At 40.8% G+C, this 24,560-nt stretch overlaps 1 long non-coding RNA gene across 2 annotated transcripts in view; it reads right to left on the minus strand.

Annotated features, from left to right (window-relative positions):
* Window positions 1–24,560, minus strand: part of LOC309370762 — a 171,546-nt gene that overhangs the window by 106,291 nt on the left and 40,695 nt on the right. For both annotated transcript variants that reach the window (XR_014168653.1, XR_014168654.1), the window contains exon 3: window positions 7,388–7,498. This is a non-coding gene — a long non-coding RNA (uncharacterized lncRNA). The remainder of the gene's footprint in view (window positions 1–7,387; window positions 7,499–24,560) is intronic.

The following is a 24,560-nucleotide window of genomic DNA, read 5'->3' on the forward strand; positions in this document are numbered from 1 at the left end:
GACAATATTAAATAGCTTTCATGTGGTGGCTGTACTATTTGAGGCTTTGAGAAGACCTTAATTACCTGGGGTTAACTGCTGTTAGAGAAGGGATCTCAGATTAAATCATTTTCAACCCAAGGACCACATTCTATCGGGGGCATTTTGCCAGTGCTGGGCAGGATCAGGAGGCAAAAGTGGCATGGCCAGAGGCTAAAGGGAGTGTGATTCATATTTTTACAATACACTACATTCCAGCTTGGCAGAGGTGTCTACACACACAAACACACATCCCTCTCTCCTTGATCCTGACCAGCAAGAGGCATTATCCCAGATCAGTAACATCTTCTATGTTACTGTAACATATTCTCTGAGGTCTAGCTCCAAGGGATTTCTGGAGATTCCCTCACTGTGAGAAGTCAAGTTACAGGGAACCAGGCAGAGGGTATTCTCCTGCCCTGTGGAATGCGCTCCCATCAGATGTCAAAGAGGTAAACTATTATACAGTCTTCTATAGGCAGCCCTGTATCGGGATGCTTTTAATGTGTGATGTTCTGTCGTGTTTCCACTCTGTTACAGAGTGACTGGGGCAACTCAGTCAGATAAGTGAGGTACAAAAAACAAATTATTATTATTATTATTATTATTATTATTATTATTATTATTATTCTAGCCAGGCAAAAGCAGAGCAGAGTTGGCGAGAGGTGTGGCCTGGGTAAAGGCCTGAGGGCATGATAGAGAGGCTTAAAGAGTTGCATTTGGCCCCCAAGACCTGATATCCCCCACCCTAGCTAAAATAGTAACCTAATGTATTTATTTTAAACATTAATGCCAATGTTACTTCAGTTTAGACTATGGACAACTGAGCACTGGTGAATTACAGTATAGACCAGGGGTTCACCAACTGTGGCTGCTGACCCCAAGTGGTCTGCAAGCTTCATTTAAGTAGTCCACTGTGAAGACTAGTGGGAGCAGCACCCTAAATACTCATTGATTTAAATTGCATTTTTATTGGTTCTTTTATTTCTTAAGTTGTATTTTATTATTTATTGCTGTATTTTATGTTGCATTTGATGGCATTCGAATTGTAATACAATATAGGAAATGAAAGAAACAAGGAAAATGCTATTAAAAGCTTACAGCATCTAGCACAGCACATTACAAATGCCACAACAGGCAGAAAAATCATTAAATGGTCCACCAAGACTCTCAGCAATTTTCAAGTGGTCTATGGGGGAAGGAACCTTGGGAATCACTGCTTCAGAGCAAGCTGAAATTGTATATACTAGAGGAATTTGTTTTAATGTATATGACTTTTTTTTAAAGGGGGGGACTACTTTCATTTAAAAAAACAACAACACACCTTTTCATTTCTATGGTTACTCGGCTTTTCCTTTCTGGTGTACACTGAGACTAGCTAATAGTAAGGACAAAAACAATGCAATAGTGGAGATAATGGAATAAGCGCATGAAACCCTTATTGCAAAGTAGTCACTTTGTGGCTACATTGTCAACAAAGAGTTCACTTAAAATACTTTTGTTCTGGTTTTGCTGGAAGCAATAACTCAAAGGAGTTGACGGTACAGTGAAATGGAAGGAAATGCAATACTACAATCATTTTAGAAGCTACTACAAATTAAAGTCATAGTCAGAGTTCCAATTTAAAAGGAAATGAATCATACCAGAGAACAGGAAAAGCATAAAAACCTTTGAGGAACATAGGAAGTTGCTTTATACCGCACTGAACCATTGATGCCCTTTGCTCAGTATTTTCTGAACTGACTGGTAATGGTTTCCCGGGGTTTCAGATGGGGACACTGCCACTCTCACCTGGAGATGCTGGTGATACAACCTAGGACATTTTGCATGTAAAGTGCTTTACTACTGAGAGATGGCCCTTCCCCTTTTCCCAACCTTTGTGTTGTTGGGCATTCAAAGGGAGAGTAACAGTATTTCTTAGGAGATTGTTCCACAGGCAGGGTGAGCTCACCTGTGCTTTGAAGAGCACAATTTCCTGTGCAGAGGACTTAAGTTCACTCTGCTTGGATGAGCGAAGGGTCTCTACAGAAGATCAAATGACCACACAGAGGTTGGGAGCTGGGTGAGTGGAGTCTGATGCTGACACTCCTTCCTGCATTCATTTCACCTGATAAGTCATCTGCTAAGGATTATGATGCTGTGCCAGTCCTGCACATCAAGTCACTGGTAAGTTTAAAAGTTGGCAACCGTGAGAATAGTGAGAATAGTGCTTTTCATTCTCACTATTCTCACTATTAAAAAATTAAACATGGAAGGAGAAAGATGGACATACGAAGACCTCCTGGTAAGGTCAGAAAAAGGATGGAAATTAAAACCATATGAAGACTTAAAGGATAAATTAACAGGATGGTTACAGTTCCACCAAATTAATGCCTTATGGAACGAACACAAAAAAATGGGGATGAATGAAAAAAAGTCCAAATACCAGGTGGAAATTTTAGAAAGTAATGTCAAACTCCTATCCAAAATGTATAATCAGTTGTTAGATTGGGAGACAAAAGACGAAGAAGTAAAGGAGGTCATGATTAAATGGGCCATAGATCTCGGATACAATCTAGAGTACGATAATTGGGTGAAACTCTGGTGCAAGGGTATGAAATTCACAGCATGTATTGGACTCCGTGAAAATATGGAAAAAATGATGTACCGTTGGTACATCACTCCAGTGAAACTGGATAAAATGTACAAGACGGGGGACAAAACATGCTGGAAATGCAAAACCAAAGAGGGGAGTTTCCACCACATGTGGTGGACTTGTGAAGAAGTGAAAAGGTTTTGGGGATCTATTTATGATGAATTAAAAAAAAGACTGAGATATACCTTTCCCAAAAAGCCTGAGGCTTTTCTTCTGGGTATGGTTGGAGATGAGATCAGAAAAGAAGACCAAACATTATTCCAGTACGCAATGGTAGCCGCTAGGATATTGTTAGCGCAAAATTGGAAAAACCCCAACATTCCAACTGTCAGAGAATGGCAAGCCAAATTATTTGAGTACATAGAACTAGCCAAGATGACACAGAAAATCAGACATCAGAAAAATATAAAGTTTATTAATGACTGGAACAAATTTACAACATATATAGAAGCAAATTTAGGAAATATTAAAATCACAGTAGGTGAAATATAAAACCTGCGACGTAAAGATTTAGTGAAATAAACTGCAGAGAGATATGGGGTCTGAACAGCCCAATCTGAGATGGAGGGAAGTCAATTATTGTTTTAAAGTAGATTCGTCTGTTAATTGTTACGTGTGTTAGTTTTTGGTCTTTTCTTTTTGGTTTTCTCTCTTTTGTTTGTGTCTTGTTATGTTCTATTTCTAATATTTTATGTCTTTTTTGTGCAGTGAAGAATTCAATAAAAAGATATTAAAAAAAAAAGTTGGCAACCCTATGTACACAAGTCCAGGATGATAACAGAAAAGTCCATGCTTCTACTCCTTATTGATACCACCTCTTATGGTGTAGAGCAGGGGTAGGGAACCATTTTTGGCTCCGTGGACTAGATCCACATGAGGATCAGCCTTGCGGGGCAAATTTGAGAGAAGGGTTGCATGGCATCTATATGACATCACACAATAGACAGGTAGATTGCTTCACTTACACTTGGGCAATCTGCAAGGAATGTTGCCAGCCCTATGCTTTGCAAGCTTCTGCATGCTACTCTTTTAGGCTTCCAATGTCAGAGCTTTCAAGGGGCAGCACAGGGAGGCTAGCGAAGAGTAGGACTGGGAGGGGAAAGCATTTTCTATTGAATGAAATTCACTTCCCACTCTTTGAACAAGTGCACAAATTGCGCAATAGTTAGGAGGCTGCTTTTCTCCAGCAAAGGAACAATGTGGAGACCACTTTAAGCTCCTGATTGTTCTTTTGAATCCCTCCCCTACCCTCCCCACACTTGACAACAGTTATGATATCAGGTGTTGGGCAGGTAGCCATGGCTTTCCCAAAACGGGCCAGGTTTGGCCCATGGGCAGAGGTTCCCTAAACCAGGTATAGAAATATGTGTAGCAGGTTCTTCAGTCCATCTCTCAATAGGCAGGAAGGTCATATTGCTGAGCCGAATCACTAAAAAAAAAATTCCAACTGAATGTTAACACTTTATTATTTTGAAAATGGTATGGTTAGAATTGATTTCCACCCTTGCCTTCTTTCTCTCTTTCAACATTTCTGCTGAAACACCATTCTCCCTAAGTGGTTTTCTCATGCAAGCATCATTAGCTGAAATGTTGATAGAGGAGTTTATCCAAAGTATGGAACTGAACTAATATCCAAACACTGCTTTCTGCTCTTTGCATCCTCTTAAGCTCCCCCACAACCATCACTGGCACATCAGCTGCCGGTAAAATAGAATCAGATCAATACCACAATGGATAATAGCAGATTGATGGAAATCAAAAGGGTACTAAACTTTCAAAAGGTCTTCATCCATTTATGCAGTCCCCTGCAGAGGTTGCTAAAGTATTTTCTTCCGAACTGCATTCCACAACCTCTGGCTAGCTTTACTGTGGCATTTTTAGATAAACCCGTAGGCAACAATAGGTAAACTAGGTAGAAATGAAATATTGTTTATTGTTATACCACTTATTACCAGAATAGGCTTCTAAGCAGTTTACAAATATAAGAACCTTCACTAAAATAAAAACTTCCATAATTAAGATACACAATCCCAATAAAACATATAAACATCCATACCTAAAGTATGCAACAAACAATCCCTTTTTAAAAAAATACACCACAGGGGTTGGGTAAAGGGAATGTCTGTATAAACAGGTGTGTCTATAATATCTAAGCAGTAAACGCCACATTTCGTATGGCAGTATAATTCTCCCCATCTGGATATGGCACCCAACATGACTTGAGACCTTTTTTCAATACACACAGGCCCTATAATCAAAAATAGTATTAGCTTTGTCCACAAAGATACCTGGATGACATTTTATGAGTGACACTTTCCTCAGACCTAACCTGAGGGAAGGTGTGTGGTGCATAGAATGAATGGATGGATGACTGAATGAATGAGGGATGCTAGTGCTTTGTATATTGAATGAACATATTTAAGAAAAGGAAGAAGGAAGACATCTCATGGCTTCTTATCAACCTCCTCTCCCCACCCACTACAGTCCCTGTAAAAGTCTCCCAATACGCTTATTATTAATTTTTTGAAGATTCAACTAACCAGCCTCATCAACAGGGACACTGCAAGGACTTCCACTTGTGCAATGGAGTCCCCCCCGTGTACCTCCACAGACACCCCCCCAAAAAAATTGGCTCTATGGGTGTCAGAGAACACCCAAAACAGGGTGCAGAGAGAGAGGAGGGGGCTCATTCCACCTGGCAAGCTGAAATGTTTCAGCAGAGGGAACAATTAAGAGTGTGGTGCAGTATTCCACACTACGTATTTAACATAGAGCATACTTTGATTCTAACATGATGACATTTGCCATCTACGAGCATTCAGTTCTCGGGGCAAGGGCATCAAAAAACAACACTGATCTTTGTAGTGATCCTAAGTGCTCTAAAGCTCCCTTCACATCGGTTGCATTAAGGGAGACCTATGCTATTAGGATGAAATAGATCCATGATGCTGGTTCTGAGCCTAACATCTAACACTGAGTGTAGATGTCTGAGCAGGGTAGGTCTGTTTCCAACTCACACCGAGCTTAACACACAAATATTTTCATGCCTATAGAAATTTATCTCTATTAGCCTGTCCAACTTGTTGCCTTCCAGGTTTTTTAGACTCCATTTCCCATCATCCTAAACTAATATGGCCCATGATCAGGGATTATGGAAGTTGTAGTCCAACCGTAACTGCAGGCCAAGAAGGCTGCTCTAGATGGTGTCTGAGTGCGGTGGGGGTGCTGGTTTTTTGCTACTTATTTTATAGATGCTAGACTTGACATACATCAGCAAATTTCCTGACATGTCCTGTTTTCCTTGGGTGTGAAAATGGTGTCAACAATTTGGGTTTGTTCCCCAAAAAAGCCCAACAATTTTGGTGGGGTTTTTATTTTAAAAAAACAAAAAATTGTGGGTGTCAGAAATTATACTTTTTGAAATATGGCAACCCTATAGATGTAATGTCGGGGGGGACGACGAATTATCAGTGCCTATTTAAATCCACAATTGTTTGAAGAACAAGGTTGTAATCACCTGCATCCTGCTTTCGGCTATTTTCATTTTCATTTACATATGCATATTTAATTATCGCATTTGAACTTCATTTGGGTGTGAAGTTCTCAGTTCAGAATGCAGCTTTCTCTTTTCCTTTACAAAAGCTTAGCTCCATTCTGCCATGAGCTGCACCTTTTAAAATTCATATTGATCCTAAATTATACTATTTAAAAGCTTGACTTAATGTACTTTTTACACCCTGAGTAACGGCCAGTGTTCAAATCCTTTTATAAATAAAAATATCACTTCATCTGCAGTTTTGGTTTGCCCTTTAATGATCAAGGGTGAGGGGAGAAATAATAAATTAGGGCTGAAATCCTATATACACTTTACCTGGAAATACATCTCATTGAATTCAGTGGGACTTACTTCTCAGCAGACATGCATAAGATTGTGTTACTAAAAGGCAAGCTGAAAAATTTAATCCTATTAGGTTTTTAAAGTAAGCTCAGGGCAGTAAATTATCCTAACCCTTGAGCAAATCCTGTTCCATAAATTTTGAGTAGGCTCTTCATCTCTCTCTCCTCACTCTCGTCTTCCCATGAACAGCAACGTAAAGGAAGATGATGTGTGTAGGAATGTTCTGCCTCAACGTTACCTTTTGAGGAGTTTTTGTGCTGTGTTTCAGACAGCCACAGATTGGACGGAAGAAAGTATGCAGTCCCTAGCAAAGACCCCAAAGGAAAGCTAAGAGTTTGTTCAGTGCATTCCAGCCTGTGTTGAATTTCCCTCATCACACTTTTTAAATAAATACTGAGAACATGCTCACTCCCTTTCTGAAATCTGTAAAAAGACTGAGATGATCCTGAAGGTTAGTAAAGCATGCCATCCCATGTCCAGGTAGCTGCATTGCCTTAAGAAATGCTCTGCAGCAGAATGCATGCTTAGGAATCCTTGTTCCCTTTTGTATTTCTCCCTTGATCAAGACAGTAGTATTAGAACATTGTTCATGTAACTCAACCTGACATGTCAGTCTGTCAGCACATTATGGCATCAAGCAGTTCCCTTGGTGTCCCACCCAATAATATCGTTCATATCTCATTAACTGTTAGGAGAAAATACTACATAGAAAATTAACCCACTGGGCTTTTACAGTTTTCCCCCACTTTTTAAAATTAATGAATTAAGGATAGATGTCACTCCCACTCCTCCTTGCTTATGGGATTAGTCTCACCCAAGTGGCAGAAATGGCTTACCACATATGAATGATTCAGGCAGCTGTTGACTGCCAGGCTCACTTTTTTCCATTGTTTGGCTTGGCTGCTGTAAGAGACTCCCGTCAGTTGCATACATTTGGAGTCAAGAATCTGGAAGGGAAGATGGAAGGTGTAAATACAACCTATGAATTTGTATATTTGGCTGTTTTAACGTGCCCCACTGCCACAGATTCTATAATATACATCCTCCCTGCATGGAGCTATTTATACTTTTCCTTTCTTAATGGAATCAATTCACTGCAGAGAGTCCTAACCACCAGGCTCTTGGAGGAAGCCAGTAGAAAATTCAGAATTGCGAGGAAACCTGAACCAGAAAGCACCAGCAAGGGTCAGAAAATAGTATATGAAGCTTACATTTGAAAGCCCTAAAGTTAAATCCTAGCTTTAATGCTTTACCTAGGTAGACTATCACATTTCAGATTCAGTTTCTGCCCTCCCTTCTGGCCTCCTGAAATGGCAATAGGGTTAAGTTGAATGATAAGTTGAATACTTGATGGATTCCAGGGAGAGAGGCGGTTTTGGTGTACCAAATTTAAGGCTGTATTATGAGGCGGCATGCCTACTTTGGATAAAAGAGTGGGCCACTTTGAAAGATACAGATTTATTAGACCTCGAAGGGTTTGATCTAAGATTCGGGTGGCATGCCTACCTTTGGCAGGAGAAGGATAAAGTTCATAGAGGCTTCTACAATCATATAGTTAGAGGTTCTCTTTTAGAGGTTTGGAACAAGAAGAAAAAATTGATTGAACAAAGCACCCCCTGGTGGCTTTCACCCGTGGATATTATCAAAATAAAGAAATTAAACATGACAGGAAAAAGGTGGACGTATGAGGACCTTTTAACTAAATCAGAAGAAGGGTGGAAGTTAAGACCGTTGGAAGAACTGAAAGAGAAAATTAAGGACTGGTTCCACCTGCACCAAATTAATGCATTATGGAGTGAACATAAGAGATTAGGCATGGGAGATAATAAATCTAGATTTCAAGTGGAGATACTAGAGAGCAATAATAAACTACTCTCCAAAATGTACAGGCAACTATTGGAATGCGAAAATAAGGAGGAGGTGGTTAAAGAGGTAATGATTAAATGGAATAAAGACTTAGGATACGAGATAGGATATAACAAATGGCAAACTCTCTGGAAGAAAGGCATGAGATTTACTGCGTGTGCTGCCTTACGTGAGAACCTAGATAAGATGATGTACCGTTGGTACCTGACTCCGGCAAAAATAGGGAGGATGTATAGAACAGCAGATAATACTTGCTGGAGGTGTAAAGACAGAGTAGGGACTTTCCTCCATATTTGGTGGACCTGTGAGGAGGTGAAGGGTTTCTGGGGACAAATCTACGAAGAGTTAAAAAAATTTTTGAAGTATAACTTCCCCAAGAAACCCGAAGCTTTCCTCTTAGGGATGATTGGGGAGGAAATAAAAAAGACGGACCAGACGTTTTTTCAATACGCCACTGCCGCAGCGAGGATTTTAATAGCAAAAAAATGGAAATCCTCTGAAGTACCCACAATGGGAGAGTGGCAGGTGAAACTCTTTCAATACCTGGAATTGGCGAGACTTACACAATATATTAGGCGGGACAACTCCGTTAAAAAGAAAGAGGACTGGACTAAATTTGTAAGATATCTTGAGAATAATCTTGGAATTAACAATTTAACAGTAGACGATGTGTAACTCCTATGACATGTAAAGACAAAATATAAATAACTGCAGAAGAATTGTGTAGAATATTTAATCCAAAGCTGAGGTAAATGGAAGTCAATTGTTTTGTAAGGGTATGAATGGAAATCTTTCTTTTTCTTATTATGTCTATTTGTATATAATTTTCTTTGCTTATTGTTTTTCTTTTTTTTTCTTACTGTTTGGTTTTCTTGGTCTTTGTTAGGTAATCTTTTTTCTTTGTATGTGGTATTTTGTATGTTTGTAATAAATAAAAAATGTTTAAAAAAAAAATAAGTTGAATGAGGTAACAGCAGTAGCAACATCCAGGTGCTAACTGGGAATAAATTCCATGCAATGTCAAAGGACAATAGGGCCAACAAACTAACAACATTTATGTAGGTCAATATGAACACACTCTGGCTTCATCCATGAGGAAAGTTTATCAAAAGATGAGTACACTATTTACTATGAGCATGTTCACCATGAGTATGTCTAATCCATATAGCCATAAATAAATAACAAGAAAAGAACTTGTCAAAGCTCTACAACTGTCTATGACAGACCTATTCTGCCAAAGACGATTGGGTAGCTATGCCCTCCAGGCCTTTAAAAAATAATAATCCCTGTGATTCTCACATGTTTTTCACATCCATATTAATTTTATTCTGCTGTGACTATAAGTGAGGGTTGCATGAAATTGCAATCAGACATTGTATCAAATGACCTGATGTGTTAATCAACACTAAAGGTACACCACAGGGAGCAAAAACAATAAATTTTAGTTCAGAGACAAGTGTTCCTATTGTTCCTTTGCAGCAATTAAAAATGAAAACAATGGGAGAGATTTTAGGGGGGGAAACACAAAGAAGATTAATGCAGAGATAGCTTCTTTGTTCCCTGTGTGTTGCGTATTGTGGGTTATGTAGATTTTTCTTCATCTGAAGCACAAATGAACTTATTGAGTTCTTTTTATTTATTTTCACACCATTCATATTTAGTGTAAACTTCCATATATTGGGTGGTCCTCCAGAAACTGTTGGACTGCAAGTCCCATCGGACCCAGTCAACACAGCCAAAGGGCAGGGATGGTGGGAGTTTTACATCAGGAGAAGCAGGTTCCCCCACCTTGCAATTAAAATCTATGGAGGGGGCACTCCAAACAGTGCTTGATGGGACAGTGAGCCATGTGGGGCCTTCATGGTGGTGGCACCCTCCTGGTGCCTCTCAAGCTGTATCAGGAGTCTTCCATACTTCAGTTCTGTAGGGTGCCCAAGATGCATCTTGTCATTTGGGCCTTTGAATCCTTGTGAAAGTGCGAAGAGTTTGATTTAATGCACAGCCTAACAGATATATTTTCTTGCAGCTGTTGGTTTTAATGTTTCTGATACGTTGGTTTTAGTTTTGTGAATTTTGTATCTTATATTAAATGTTTTACAAACCACTCTGGCTTGTCGTTTAGAAAAGCGATATAAAAATTGAAACAATAAACCAATCACTTTTTTAAAAATTGGAGTGTAAACCCTGAAAAAGAGGGTTAAGATTCTCATTTTCTCCAGAGTGAGAAAAACTATTTGCAGAGTAAAAGGAATAGCCAGGTCAGAAATGAACAAGAAGTGCCTGTCAGCTCAGTTTCCAGAGAGGTTAGGAATCAAAGACCTTTCTCCTTGCCAGAAATTCCAAAGGCTGGAGAAACTTCATTGATCTGAATGGATCAGCAAGAAACAGCTCTGCACAAAGCAGAAACTGTTCAGTTTTTGAGAAGCAAACTTCTCTTGGGCTGTGTAGACTTTCTCTTTCATGGGTTTGAAGGGGAAACTGTCAGTGAGAAATGTATATTTTCCCCCAAAACTGATTTACACAACTCTTGCAGATAAGCAAACTTCCACAAGAAACTGTCAGTGGCTTTTGATATTCACACAGAGGCAACACTTGAGCTACTTGCTCTGGATTCTGCAGGTGGGACTTCTCCTGGCAAACTATGCAGAGGTGCCCCTAGCCTTCTGTGCAACACATGCCATTGCGGTGACAGTTAGCATAAAGCTTTGGGCTGAACAGACCTGGAATAAACACATGCAACTAGTTCTTCTGCCTCAGCCTGGTCAACCAAACAATACAGCAGAGATGGGAAACCTGTGATCCTACAAATGTTGTTGGACTCCAACTCCTATCATCCGCAGCCAGTATGACCAATGGTCAGGGGCGATGAAGAGAGTTGCAGTCCAGCAACATGTGAGAGGCCACATTTTTCCCATCTCAGCAATCTAGCCCATTTGTTTCACTCTTGCTCAGCCTCCAGATTAAAACCATCACCCCCAATCTCAGACCATCCAGGTCAACGGATGTGGCCTTGCTCAACTCCTCCACACTCAGAAACATCCCTCCTAGGCAGCCTACACTGCTACCTGTAGCTGCAGAAAGGGAAATGATTGTTAATCAACAGATCCCCACCCCCTGACAAGGAGCTATAAAGCCAGTCAGTCTTCATAATGGTGTAGCACATTGGTGAGGCAAGAGCTCACTGTTGGGTAGTTCTGGCTAGTCTTGGCTACAGGGAGCTGTCCAAGGTCTTTCCCAGGGGTCTTCTGCTTTACCCTAATAACCCTTACTTAGACTTGACAGTTGGACTCACCTTACTCAGACCTAACAGTGCTTCTTAATTTGTGAGTGCCTTGGACTCTGTCTGGCCACTGCACAATTTGGGACCCCCAACCTGAGAGAGAACAGGACAGGGGTGGTTTTTTTTTAAGGATAGGCTCCCTCTATGTTTTCCTATAAAATGTTTCTGCTATTTATGAGATTTATTACCCATTATTCACAATATAGTCCCAAGGCAAGTTATATTAATTTTGAAATACAGTATTGAAATCGGTTAAAAACAAACTGCAGTCAATGGGGGGGGAGCGTCCTAAACAATATATCTCAAGTGCCAAAGAGCCACATTCATCCTTGGACTGTCCTCCCCAAAGGCATGCCAGTAGTGAACAGCTAGCGCTCCCTCTCTCTCTCTCTCTCTCTCTCTCTCTCTCTCTCTCTCTCTCTCTCCCTCCCTCTCTCACACACACACAAAATCACTTCCCTCCACTGGTTTGAATAGAGCAGATAAGGAAAGGTTATCCCCTCAAATGATTGATTTCTCCATGCATCAAATAATTGACCCAATGTTGAAATAGGAGGCATCAGGGTTCTGGCCTTCCATCATCTCAGTCCTGTGTCTACTTTTAAACAATTTCCTTTGCTACTGTTGCCTAGATTGGTGGGGGTCTTGGGAACAACCTGGGATGGAAAAAAATTGATTTCTTTCCCCATTGGACTCAGTGAAAATTCCAAACCTTAAAGAAATGTCTCTGATACCACAGGGAAAAGAGAACTCTGTTGGTTCCTGTTTCTCTCTGTTTTTCATTTTTCCATTCTTTTCCAATTTTTGTATGCAATTTTCACTGATATATGCATTGTATGCACATCTCTATCTAAATATATGTCTTTGTGTATACATTATTTCACTAGGGAACTGCATCACAAATTTGGAGAAGTGCAGATTTCAGTTTCTTTTAGCAAGTTTGATTGAGTAGATTCACATTAAAATATAACTGAACCCCATTTCTCCTTCAACCCTAGTTATTTTTTATTATTTTTTATTTTCATTTATGACAAACATTTCAAACAGAATCATTTTTACATATTCCAACTTCCCCTTTTTTCTGCGATTCCTTATATTTAGTCTATTTTTCTGCATATCCCAATTTAAATCTATTTTATATTTTATTTCCATCCTTTTCATATATGTTTTCAATGCTGCACGTTTTTACATTAATCCTGCAAATGTCTTAATTTGTTTACAATGAGTTTGTAAATATTCAACAAATGATTTCCATTCCCCCTTAAAGACTTTGTTATCTTGATTTCTTAAAGGTAAAGGTAAAGGTACCCCTGCCCGTACGGGCCAGTCTTGACAGACTCTGGGGTTGTGCGCCCATCTCACTTAAGAGGCCAGGGGCCAGCGCTGTCCGAAGACACTTCCGGGTCACGTGGCCAGCGTGACATCGCTGCTCTGGCGAGCCAGAGCCGCACACGGAAACGCCGTTTACCTTCCCACTGGTAAGCGGTCCCTATTTATCTACTTGCACCCGGAGGTGCTTTCGAACTGCTAGGTTGGCAGGCGCTGGGACCGAGCAGCGGGAGCGCACCCCGCCGCAGGCATTCGAACCGCCGACCTTTTGATCGGCAAGTCCTAGGCGCTGAGGCTTTAACCCACAGCGCCACCTGCGTCCCCATCTTGATTTCTTATTCTTCCTTTAAGTTTTGCCATTTCTGCATATTCCATTAGTTTGAAGAATGGCTACAGAAACTAACAGAAACCTCCATCCCTAGTTATCACCAAAATAATACCTCTGCAAAATTCACCAAAGTTCTCATTTGCTATATTTTAGTCAAACTTATTTGTAATATTCGGGATGTAATACAGTATGGTTAATAGCAAATTAGTAAATGTATTGTTGCATAAAGACTCTGCTACTATTTGCAAACATTTGACAGATTGGTATTGACAGTAGTGCATTTTAAAGAGTAATACACTCTCTGCCACAATGACTGGAATACGCACTCTGAATATATATGAGGCACCTAGTGGGAGATGACAATACTATAACACCGAGGCAGGTGCATACTCTTTAGAACAGCTGTAATGAACCTCTAGCACTCCAGATGTTGCTGAACTACAACTCCCATCACCCTTAGCCATAGACCATGCTTCCTGGAGCTGAATGGAGTTGTAGTTCAGCAACAGCTGGAGAGCCAAATGAGCCAGAGTCCATCCAGTTATCAACTGAGAAAGGAAGGAACAGCATTCTAGGACTGTCAGTGCTGCTACAGCTTCTTCTCAGCCAGCTGCACTGGCAATAGAATGACATAGAGGTGGAACTGCAGAGCCAGTCTCCTGACACCAGCTGGATGTGCTTGGTAGAGTGATTTTCAAAGTGCAATGATGGAAAACTCAGGAGGAATCTGACTAGGCACAGGCAAGAGTCCATTTAAAAGCATCTCTGGTGCACCAATGGCAGCCAAGCAATTTATGCACCACCACCACTCTGTCTGGGTTGCACCAACCAAGAATATTTTTCCATATGGTCAAGAACCAGTTAGAATCTGGGCGAAAACATACCCAAACAGAGTGGTCTGCTTTTAAAAATGAATAAATTCCGGCAGGTATTCAAAGAATAAATGAGACGGTGTTTCGAGCTGGCCTGGGAATTCATTTTTCTCCTCTTATCTGCAGTGTTTCATATTTTTTCAAACAGTTTCATTTTAATTATTTAGTAAGCAAGTTGTATGATTGTAGTTACATGATACTGCTTCAGTTTACTTTCAAAAGTTTCAAGCCATCTGAAGATATACAGTATGTGTGTGTATGCTGTGTTTCAGGTAGGGAAACAAGACGTAATAAATAACTAAATATAAATAAAAATCACTATGTGTTGCCCTATAATGAGATGCAGATAAAATTTGTTCTCTTCCGGCCCTATAAGAAAAATGCTTTACATAATATTCAGAGGAACAACCCCTAGGTGGAGAAGGAACAACATCCCATCGCAAGGTATTCAGTGCCCAGATAAAGCTCATGACATCACTCCTGCAACCTGCCTGGAGCACAAAACAGGGACATCCTTTCTCCCTTTTGATGCAAAATTGCTCACTTGACATTTACATGCAATCTGCCTCTGAGAACTTATCTTTGTGCCCCTGAGATAGTCCGAGCTAGGGACATGGATAAACTCTCCGCTAGTAAAGGTTTAAATTAGAAGCAGTTAAGAATCAGGCTCCGTGGGATTTATTTCCTCCCATTCTGCTGGCAATTTGGCAGAACAAAATAGCGCTGCTATTTCACACCTCACAGAGAAAAAAATGTTTGTCAGCTGTCAGAAATGGTTTGTGCTAATGCACCTCCAATCTAGCTAAGAAGACAGCAGTAAGAAAAGAAGTGTCTAGGAAGCTTGCCTTTAATGAACCCTAAAGAGATTTGTTGATCAAAAATAGTGCAAACTCCAAAGGTTTCAGGCTTGGGCCTATAGGCATACCTGACCAAAGCCTCAATGATGGTGCCACTAGAGAGGAGGAGACCACATGTCATGGATAGCTAACTCACTTCAGAAGCTATTGGCTGACTTGTTTACTTAGTTTTGAGGTCACTCTGGATGAAGCATAGCCCTAGCGGAAAGTATAGCCCCTTCTACCCACTCTTGCTATAAAATATTTGCATCTGTCATGGGATCTGGGATGTGGGGGGGGGGGAGGATGAGCTCAAAACTTGCATTTGTCCATTTGGACACCAATTACATCAGCCAGAAATTTCTTTCCTTCCCTTCTATGAACTCTTTTCCCATCCAGGGCTGAGCCAACACATTTTGCTGCCTGAGAAGGACAAGATGGCGCCTCATGCCCCTCCTCCCACATCCCATGTCTAGAAGCTGACCAGACAGACAGTTGAATCCTACTTCAACACTGGTGACAGGTGGGGACCTGGGGGGGGGGGAAGAGAGAGATGATTCAGTTCACATTTAAAGGCAACCCTCTGTAATTTGCACTTAGTGAAACAATACACAAGCCGTCCTTCATAGTTTGTACTTCTCTGAATTTTGCAGTGCAGTCCTTCAGTCAAGTAACATGTAGAAAATTAAATATACTGGAGTGAAGTGTGCATTAAAAAACGGCATACAGAAATGCATGATATTGAGGTAAATTTGGGGGAGGGGTTATTGGAAGGAATCTGCATTAACTTGCTGGTGAATTTTTGTGAGGACTTAAAAATAAGCACCAACCAAAATATGGAGAACTGAATTTAAGATTAGGGGAAATGAGAAAGTAAGAGAAAGCAAAACTGGTCTATGTGTCCATCCCTAATGAAAGGACAATATCATCAACTGCAATGAAGAGCAGCAGGTTAGCTTAGAGGACACGGAGCAGGCCCCATGGCGTGCCCATGGCCTTCAGCACCTTGCTGCCATGTCCCCAACAGCTGCTGCCTGACACAGCTGCTTCACTCAGCCTAATGGCAGGGCCCTGCCAATCTTTGCTTAATTCAACCTTAGTGACAGCGTTATGGCTCATATCTTTCACCTCTATTCCATTAACCCCTCAGAGTCTGTTCTCCTGTCTCTGCTTCATTACACTGTTTTCTTCCATATTTCCACTTCACCAGCTGGGTTTTAATGCTGCCCTCCCAATCCCTCATCTCTTCTGGTGGTGGTATTGGTGCATATCAGCTTCCAGGTAGACCTGCAGGCTCCCAGCCATTGCTGCTTTGATATCTTGGAACCACAGCCAGCCCTGTCTGGCTCCTGCTTCAGAAGGATGCAGTGGAAGTCCTCCACTGAAGCGTGTCAGTTGCTGGAGGAAAAAAAGGTAGTTCATTTGTGCATTAAATGTTCTTATATGCATTCAGCATTGTCTTTTTTGATCCTCATTTGAGGAATTTTTTCCCCAAAGTTTTACATCAGCAGCCAAGGAGAACGTGGATCACATTGTTATTTTATACATGCCTGCCAATTTTCTGGTTCCAGAATAGGAAAAGGACATCTGCAAAGCTGCAAATTAAGAATTTTGAACAGTTTTAGATAATTCTTTGGGGAAGAGCGGCAGACTTATAATAATACTTGATAACAGATGTTGACCTTAACATATTTTTGAGCAGTGATTGACCAAAGAAATGTCTCGAGGGTAATCATTTATGCCAGCATTAACCAAATGATTGATTTAGGCAATGATGTGTTAAAAAGTACACACAGAGAGAGAGAGAGAGTCTAACACAATAGAGTTGTATAATAAATGCCTGTGGTGTATTTTTACAATTTAGCCATGGTGAATTTAGACTTCAAAGTAAAACAATTTGGAAATAGACAGCCATGTAGTGAGCAATGGTTGGGAATCCATGGCAAGGGGCCTGACCAACCTCTTGTTGCATGCCACTACCTGCAGGAGGCAAAGTGGTGTAATGGTTAGAGTGCTGGATTGAATTGTATTCTTGACTGCCTTCTTAATTTGTTCTTAGGTGTTTTGTTTCTTTTCAAACTTATTGTTGTGTCCTTTGCATTTTCTAAATGCCTTTGGACTATTTTCTGAGATCGCCTAGCCCATGTGTGATCTCTGATTGAGTCCTTATCTACCGCAATCTGTCATATGTGCGATTTTTGCTCAAAGTGGTTGCTCAGAAATTCACCTGATTAAAAAGTGCTATCCATCTGTAGAAGCAAATATGAAATGACAGTGCTTCAAAACAAATCTGCCTTTTTTTTAAAAAAAAAAAAACCTCCCTCTTCACAGCCAAGTAATAACATTTCTCTCATTTTTTACCTGGAGTATGCAAGAGTGCTGTTCAGACCAGATTCACGCTTGCCTTAATAGTAGCAATTTATTTTTATTTATTTATTTTCTGCGTGTACATTTTAAAAACCTAATTTCGGTGCTTTTTTCAATAGATGCAGCCTGAAATAATCCTTGGAAATCAGCAATCTCATTCGAAGCACGTTTTAGTTAAAAGTAAATTTCCCTGGAATTGATAGTACTTGTTGTCTCATAAAATGGAAAAGGGATTGGGCCAGAAGGTCCGGTGGCACCTTAGAGACCAATTTAATTGTGGCAGGAGCTCCTATGGACAACAGCCTACTTCACAGTTTTAATTGACAGGAGTGGTTGAAGCAAACTGTTGGTCAATAAAGTGAAAATTAAATATGACAAGCATGGAAATGCACACATCCTGGGATACCAAAGAAGAACACAATATGTAATCTACATTGACTGATATGCAATTTTAGGATTACTAAGCATCAATACAGTATAAATGGGGAAGGCAACTGCTGTTTGCAATAAACAGCTACTCCTCTAGGAAGGAGCAAACTTTTGAGAAGGATCAGAGGAAAATGGTATGAACACTTGTAATCCCCCTCTTGATATGCTTTAGCATTCAGAACTGCTGTGTCACATTCACAAAGCAGCTAATAAGAAATTGACTGTTCAGACACTGCACTAGGAGCAGGAGAGGACCTGCTGCAGAACGATTCTTCTATCACTTGCCAGGCCTGTACAGGGCACAGCAGTGGGCAACAAGGTTGGGAGGCACAGTCGTTTTGGCGGGTATGCCAGATTGGTTCTGGTAGGGTGGCACAGGCACACCAGCAGGGCCAAATTAGTGCTCCTGCCAATGTCCCAGCACTGCCATGACTTTGCCACCTGCCTCAACCCCAAACTGTCCTGGCGAGTTGTAGCAACGCCTCTGCTGGAAGGCTGGCTCTTCACAAGTGCCACAAGATGCCAATCATTATTTCTCCGAACCATGAGCCCAGCCAGACAAACCACTATAGCTAGGCAAGCTTCGCTTCCTGGTACTCCACCCTGGGATTATATGATGAAGGATAGGCTAGGAATTGCCAAACAAATGAAATTTTTAAAAACCCCAAAACCGTACTTTGAATAACATGTATTTGTCGCATTTGTGCATTGAAGGGCCTCAAAGCAACTTATGCAGTAAAACTAAAACAACAGAGACACTAAAATCAGATAAAAACAGGAATGGACAAAAACAACATATTTAAAAGTCCTATCCAAGGAGCGCAACAAAAGCCTAACTACCCTCCTCATTAAAAACCATAAGCCTGGGTAAAGGAGGACATTTTTGCCTGGTGCCAGAAACAGACAGCAATGGTGCCAGGCATGGTCTGGAAATAACTCTGGAAATTGTGCTTGGAAAGAGACCAGTAGCGATTGGAGCTGTCATAACATGGCAATCACCTGCTCCCTGCAACTGGCCCTAGTGAATAGTCTGTCTGCAGCATTCTGAACCTTTGTCACACTCTGGGATCACATCTGGCAGCAGCAACAGTACACAAAGCTGTGGGAAAGCTTTTCTTTCCTTTAGTGTGCAGTTAGACAGAAAAAGTGGAGTTGGAATTTGTCCAGGTCAAAAGCTGATAATGTCCACTTTGAAAAATGCAGGGAGGGGGAATGAGACACATTAGACATGTGTGTTTATGGAGCACTTAAATGATGGTCTATGTTAGGGACACCATGTCAAATGGCTAAATTGTGCTCACAGTCCATATTTAAAGTGTCCAAACCATATTAAAACCCCTTCTTCATTTTGGCCAGAACCTCCTCTTCTTCACCTTCCTCTTCAGGCAGGTAATGCTTCATTACATCCCTGAAAATACCCTTAAAATAGTCCTGATTTTACAACTGTTCGTTGCGAAACTAAGGCAGGTTCATAAATGAATCGCTGCTTATGAGAACTACTGGCTCCTATAGGGAAACGTCCCCTAGTTCAAGATGTAAGCAAACAGCAAAGCACACTTTTCTTTTTTTTAGAATAAGGTGTCTGATGGAAAATTTGTGCCATTGGAAAATTGGCTTTGAAAAAAACCTCTGGTGGACTTTCAAGCTAGAAGGATCAAGTAGGGGGTGATGGAAAAGACTGAAACCCTGGAGAGCTGTTGCCAGCCAGGGCAGGCTGTCCTTGTCTTATCTAGACCCATCACTCAGATGGGTACATCTGAGTGCCCATGGTTATGGTTATGTAACCATAAAACTAATGATTTACAACTGAAGATAAATTAGCAGAAACACATGGTGGAAAACAAAAGCTCAATATTCTACAACTGGGTATTCAAGTCCCAGCTTTCCGGTCTTACTTTTGACTAATACGTCTTGGTATTACCCACCAAGCCTCTTTTATTAGCATCTTAGGTTACCATAAACAAAAACACAGCATCCAATTTTCTCAAAGGTCAACATTTCACCTCTTCCAGCTCTGACTAAAGGGAGGTTTTGTTGGGAATGGCTTTGAACTTTCCAAAGATGGGAGAAATGGGGAGTACAAAATAAGTTGTGCTTCCTCTTCTCACGCTTGTTTAGATAAGTATATCTGAAGCATCTGTCAATACACATTCTTAAGACTCTAGTGCTCCTGAGGAGGAAACACCAGAATTTGCCTTTCAGGAGGGAATGGCTAACCTGTGGTTATAAAGAGTTTATTTGTGCACCTAAATCACTCCACCCCAATAACTTGGCGATATGGTATTACTTTGTTCCCCTTTTGTGAGGCTGTAGGGTGGCCCGCCACCCTGCCACAAAATGGTTGCCTCTGCCTCAATTTACTCTGCACTTGGCTTACTCTGCAAAGGCAGCTCTTCTCTCCTTAGTATGATGCCACTACAGGAAGGTCCTAGGGCTCAGTTTCCTGAGTCCCAAGACAATTCCACTTCCTTCCCCAACACTGTAATGAGAAGCAAAATTGCTGAGCATCCCCTGTCCTCTGGTGCTTAGCTAGCTTTCCGTATCCCTAGTTTGCAGGTACACTACTGTATGGTAAGTGTGTATGAAATAATGCATGCTTTATAGGTGGCGAGTGTGCATGTGTGTGTGCACATGTTTAGTCACCACTCCTGCTATTGACACGTGTCCCTCAGAGGAGTGACTGACTATCAATGCAGCCCTCAGAACAAAAAAGTTTAGGCAGCCCTACTTTGAGAAGATGCATGGAATCATTTTTGGTCCTTCTGAACAACCAAGGAAATGAAGGAAATGCTGCTCATTTGCGCTTTGCCCCCAAGCTTATTCAGAATGTTCAGAGTTGCCCCTAATTCTCTTATATTGGAGAAACCAACAGGGCCCAGTGAACAGGTGGTTGAGGTGGACCAGGGGGACGATCAATTAGAGCTTTGACTATTCATCAGAGTTATTTGATAGGTTTGGCCAAGCCATTCTCTTATGGCCTTTGTTCCCCATGTGTAAAATTGGGGCTATTAAACCACAGTGCACTTGAGAGAAATTGAAAGCAGACTGTGCACCAAATATGAAATATTGCAGGAACTGTAAAACAGTGGGTACATTAAAGAAATTATAAACGATGAATAGTAGCTGAATTTTATGATGGTCAGCAGCCACTCCAGTAGAGTGTACATTACAAGATTTGTGTTGAAAGTGCAAGTGGAACAGAGTGTAGCTTATGCCAGGGGGATGTTATCAATATGTATGGTTTTAGTTCACCCATTTAACATTGGTAGAGTTCCCAGCTTCAATCCTTGGCACCTGCACTTTGAAAAGATCTCCAGTATAGCAGAGTTGGAAAGATCTATGTCCACTATCAAAGAAGACATTACTGGGCTGGATGACTAGGTGACAGTACTGGGTGAGTCAGAGGCCACATCGGCACCTTACATTTAAAGCACTCTCCTGCCATTTTAACAGTGATGGCTTCTCCCATAAAGTCATGGGAACTGTAATTTGTTACAGGTGGTAAGAGCCCTCACAGAGCTACCATTTCCACATTGGTTTAACAACCAATCCTTCTCAAGGAAGAAGGTCTGCTTCAGATATCTCAGTAGGTCTTCTTTCTGTCCACCTCCAATTTACAAAACCTCCACTGTGTTGTTTGTATAACTGGGTGGTGTCATTTTGGTTGTTGCCATGGGAGCCAGAAATACTTTCCAATCTACTTCAGATCACCCAGAAATCTATCAGTTGATCTTCTTTCTGTGCACCCCAAAAACAAACCCTCCACAGTCTTTGACTTCTTTGACGGTTGGAACAGGTAGTTCCCCCAGCTGCATTCATTCAGTCATTGGGGAGCAGTCAAAAGAAGCAAGACTAAATCTTTTCCAAAGCCCCATTCCCTGCCCATCTGCATGGGGATAGGCAGAGCAGGTTGATAGCAGCTGGTGTGCTTCCTTCATGAGGTGCAGCAACAAAGGCCCAGCAAACCCTAGCAAGAGAATCAAATACTTTATTGAGTACATCAGCCTCAGACATCGAGCTATTTTTCCTGGCATACAGCTGGAGGGGAAAAAATACACTAATATTTTATAAGCAGCCAATGCAGAGAAGGAAATATTCATTTTCCCTTCTATGCTTGTTTTGCCTACAATTCACCCACTGTATGTCTTGGTGGAGGTGGATGAGATTAATCTCTGCAAGAAGTGGGAAATAAATTGCCTTTCCGAATTAGCATGAACTGTTCATTTTTTCCTCTAGTCCACTTGCAGGATGATGGGGTGGGGGAGAAAAAGTTACATTTACACGACTTTTGTGCAAACAAATATACCCATTCTGTGAACCAAGCAAGATATGGTGGGAGTAGGCCACACATGTTTCATCATGTGTTCATGTTCAGAGCAAGAGATGGTGGAGTGGGGTGGGTTCTAACTTTTACATTCAGGGTTGTTGAATCCTCTCCTGCCTTAACTCTCCAGACTCTTGTCACTTCAGGTGCATTTTAGTTTTGAAACCCTTTGAAACCCTTTGCTCGCTCTAACACTAGAAGCTGAGGGAAAAGTGTGAAAATTTAAGCATTATTTATTCCTTTATTTATTTTTCTTCATTAAAGTAATTATTTTCCGCCCTCTCATAAAACAGCAGGGCAGTGTGCAGTAATATAAAAATATTAAAAACAATTCAAAATGATCATTAAAATTACTGGCTACTCTAGGGACATTTTAGACAACTGCATAAGCCTGTTGGCGGGAGGTGGAGAGTCTATACTTGAAAGTCAATAGCAAGGCTGCCTGCCAAATCTCTGCTGGAAGAATGTTCTTCAACATGGTGAGGCAGCATGCATTGCTTGGTTGAAGGATTGGATAAAATTAGAAAGAGAAGAAATCCTCGATTTAGGACATGATAACAAATTTGGCTGGAATGCATATTTATGCTATGAGAAAGATAAAAAACATAAAGGGTTTCATAATCATATAATAAGGAAAGCATTGATAAAGGTATGGAATAAATACAAAGATTTCTTAGAACCTAAAATACCATGTTGGTTGTCTCCAGTTGAGGCAATAGCAATGAAACCGTTGAATTAAAAAGGAAACTGGCCAACATATAGAGATTTGTTAATAAAAGAAGAGAAAGGTTTGAAATTAAAAAGTTATAAAAATTTGAAAGTTGGTTCCATCACAGACAAATTAATGAGCAGTTTAAAGAAGATAACAAAAGGGAGTTCAGCTACACCATCTCAAACTTCCAAAAGGAAATTGTGGAGGGAAACAGCAAATTACTGAAGAAAGTCGCCATAAGACCTTCAGGTATAAGGCAACATAGAAAGTTAATAATAAATAATAATTTAAAGCAGGGAATTCACGGGGTAAAAGAACTTAAAACCAAAGAATTGCCAGTGTGATACAATGCAGGGGCTGTCATGATCCATTTCACAATATCCATATTGAGTAAACACTTTGCACAATGCTTTTGGAGCAGAAGGAATTAAGCTTGCTACACAAATCTAAAGCAAATGTAGCCCTTTTAAACTGCATGTTTCATGAATGACAGGTCATGAAGCTGTTCAGAGCTCTCTCTTGTCTGGACCATCTGGGATAGGGTTTCCATCCAGAAATAATTTTTACAGGCCAGGATTTCACGTTCTTGTTTGGTTGCCAGAACTGTGGAACTAAAAAGGCCATTAAAAATCCAGCTGTATACGTATTTACTGTCATAATGCACGCGTGTGTACTAAGGAGTCACTTGGGAACAGCAGCTGCCTTTGCAAAATAGTACATTTTTGCAAGCGCAGTAACTGCTATCATAGGTGCAGTGCATTGCCATGGGAGATGCGCCATTTTAGTGACATGCACAGATGAGTGTGCATGTGCAAATGACAGCTTCATGAGTTGGAGTTCTGAAGGGAGTTGCAGGAGGGACCAAAAAGGTCTTGGGAGTCAGGTGAAGACATCCCTGCTTCAATTCTGATGTGAAGAACAGTGTGCAAAGGTGGCATGAAATGCAGCAGGGGAAAATGACATTGCTGCATTTTAAGCAGTTAATGTGACTGCAACCTTAGACAGTTGAATAATCTTAGCCAGATGGAGGAAGATTCTCTTCACTAAGGAAAGGGACTGTTCATATTAAAGGACACTTTGTCTTAGGTCAGGCTTCCTCAACCTTGGCCCTCCAGATTTTTTGGCCTACAACTCCCATGATCCCTAGGTAGCAGGACCAGTGATCAGGGATGATGGGAATTGTAGTCTCAAAACATCTGGAGGGCCGAGGTTGAGGAAGCCTGCCTCAGGTAGTTTCAGGCTTGTCTACTGTACTTTGAAAGGAACTCTGCATCTGCTACAAGGCACTCAGTCTACAGTGCCAGTGTTTTTTTAAAACAGAAGGGTGACAAATCATAACCTAGGAACATTTTCATGTTGCAGTGAGGAAAATACAATTCATTCCCAGGTTCTCAAAAACTCATTCTGTTTCATGTTTACTTCATGATTTGATTGCCAAATATTAATTGAAGGGCATCCTGCATTATCTCAAGATTAGCTTTAGCGTGATTTTAAAAATTACTCTTATCAACCTCATTCTTTACGTTAATCAAACTAAAACCCAGCCGAACTGGCTAATAGGGTCACCCAAAATAACAGCAGAGACATCTGGCAGTATCAACTGATCCACAGTTCACTGTTCTCTTTAGCTACATGGTAACGCGGGTGATGTTCATTGCATTCAAAT

This window comes from Podarcis melisellensis (genome assembly GCF_964234715.1).
Source record: "Podarcis melisellensis genome assembly, chromosome: 5".
NCBI classification, from domain to species: domain Eukaryota; kingdom Metazoa; phylum Chordata; class Lepidosauria; order Squamata; family Lacertidae; genus Podarcis; species Podarcis melisellensis.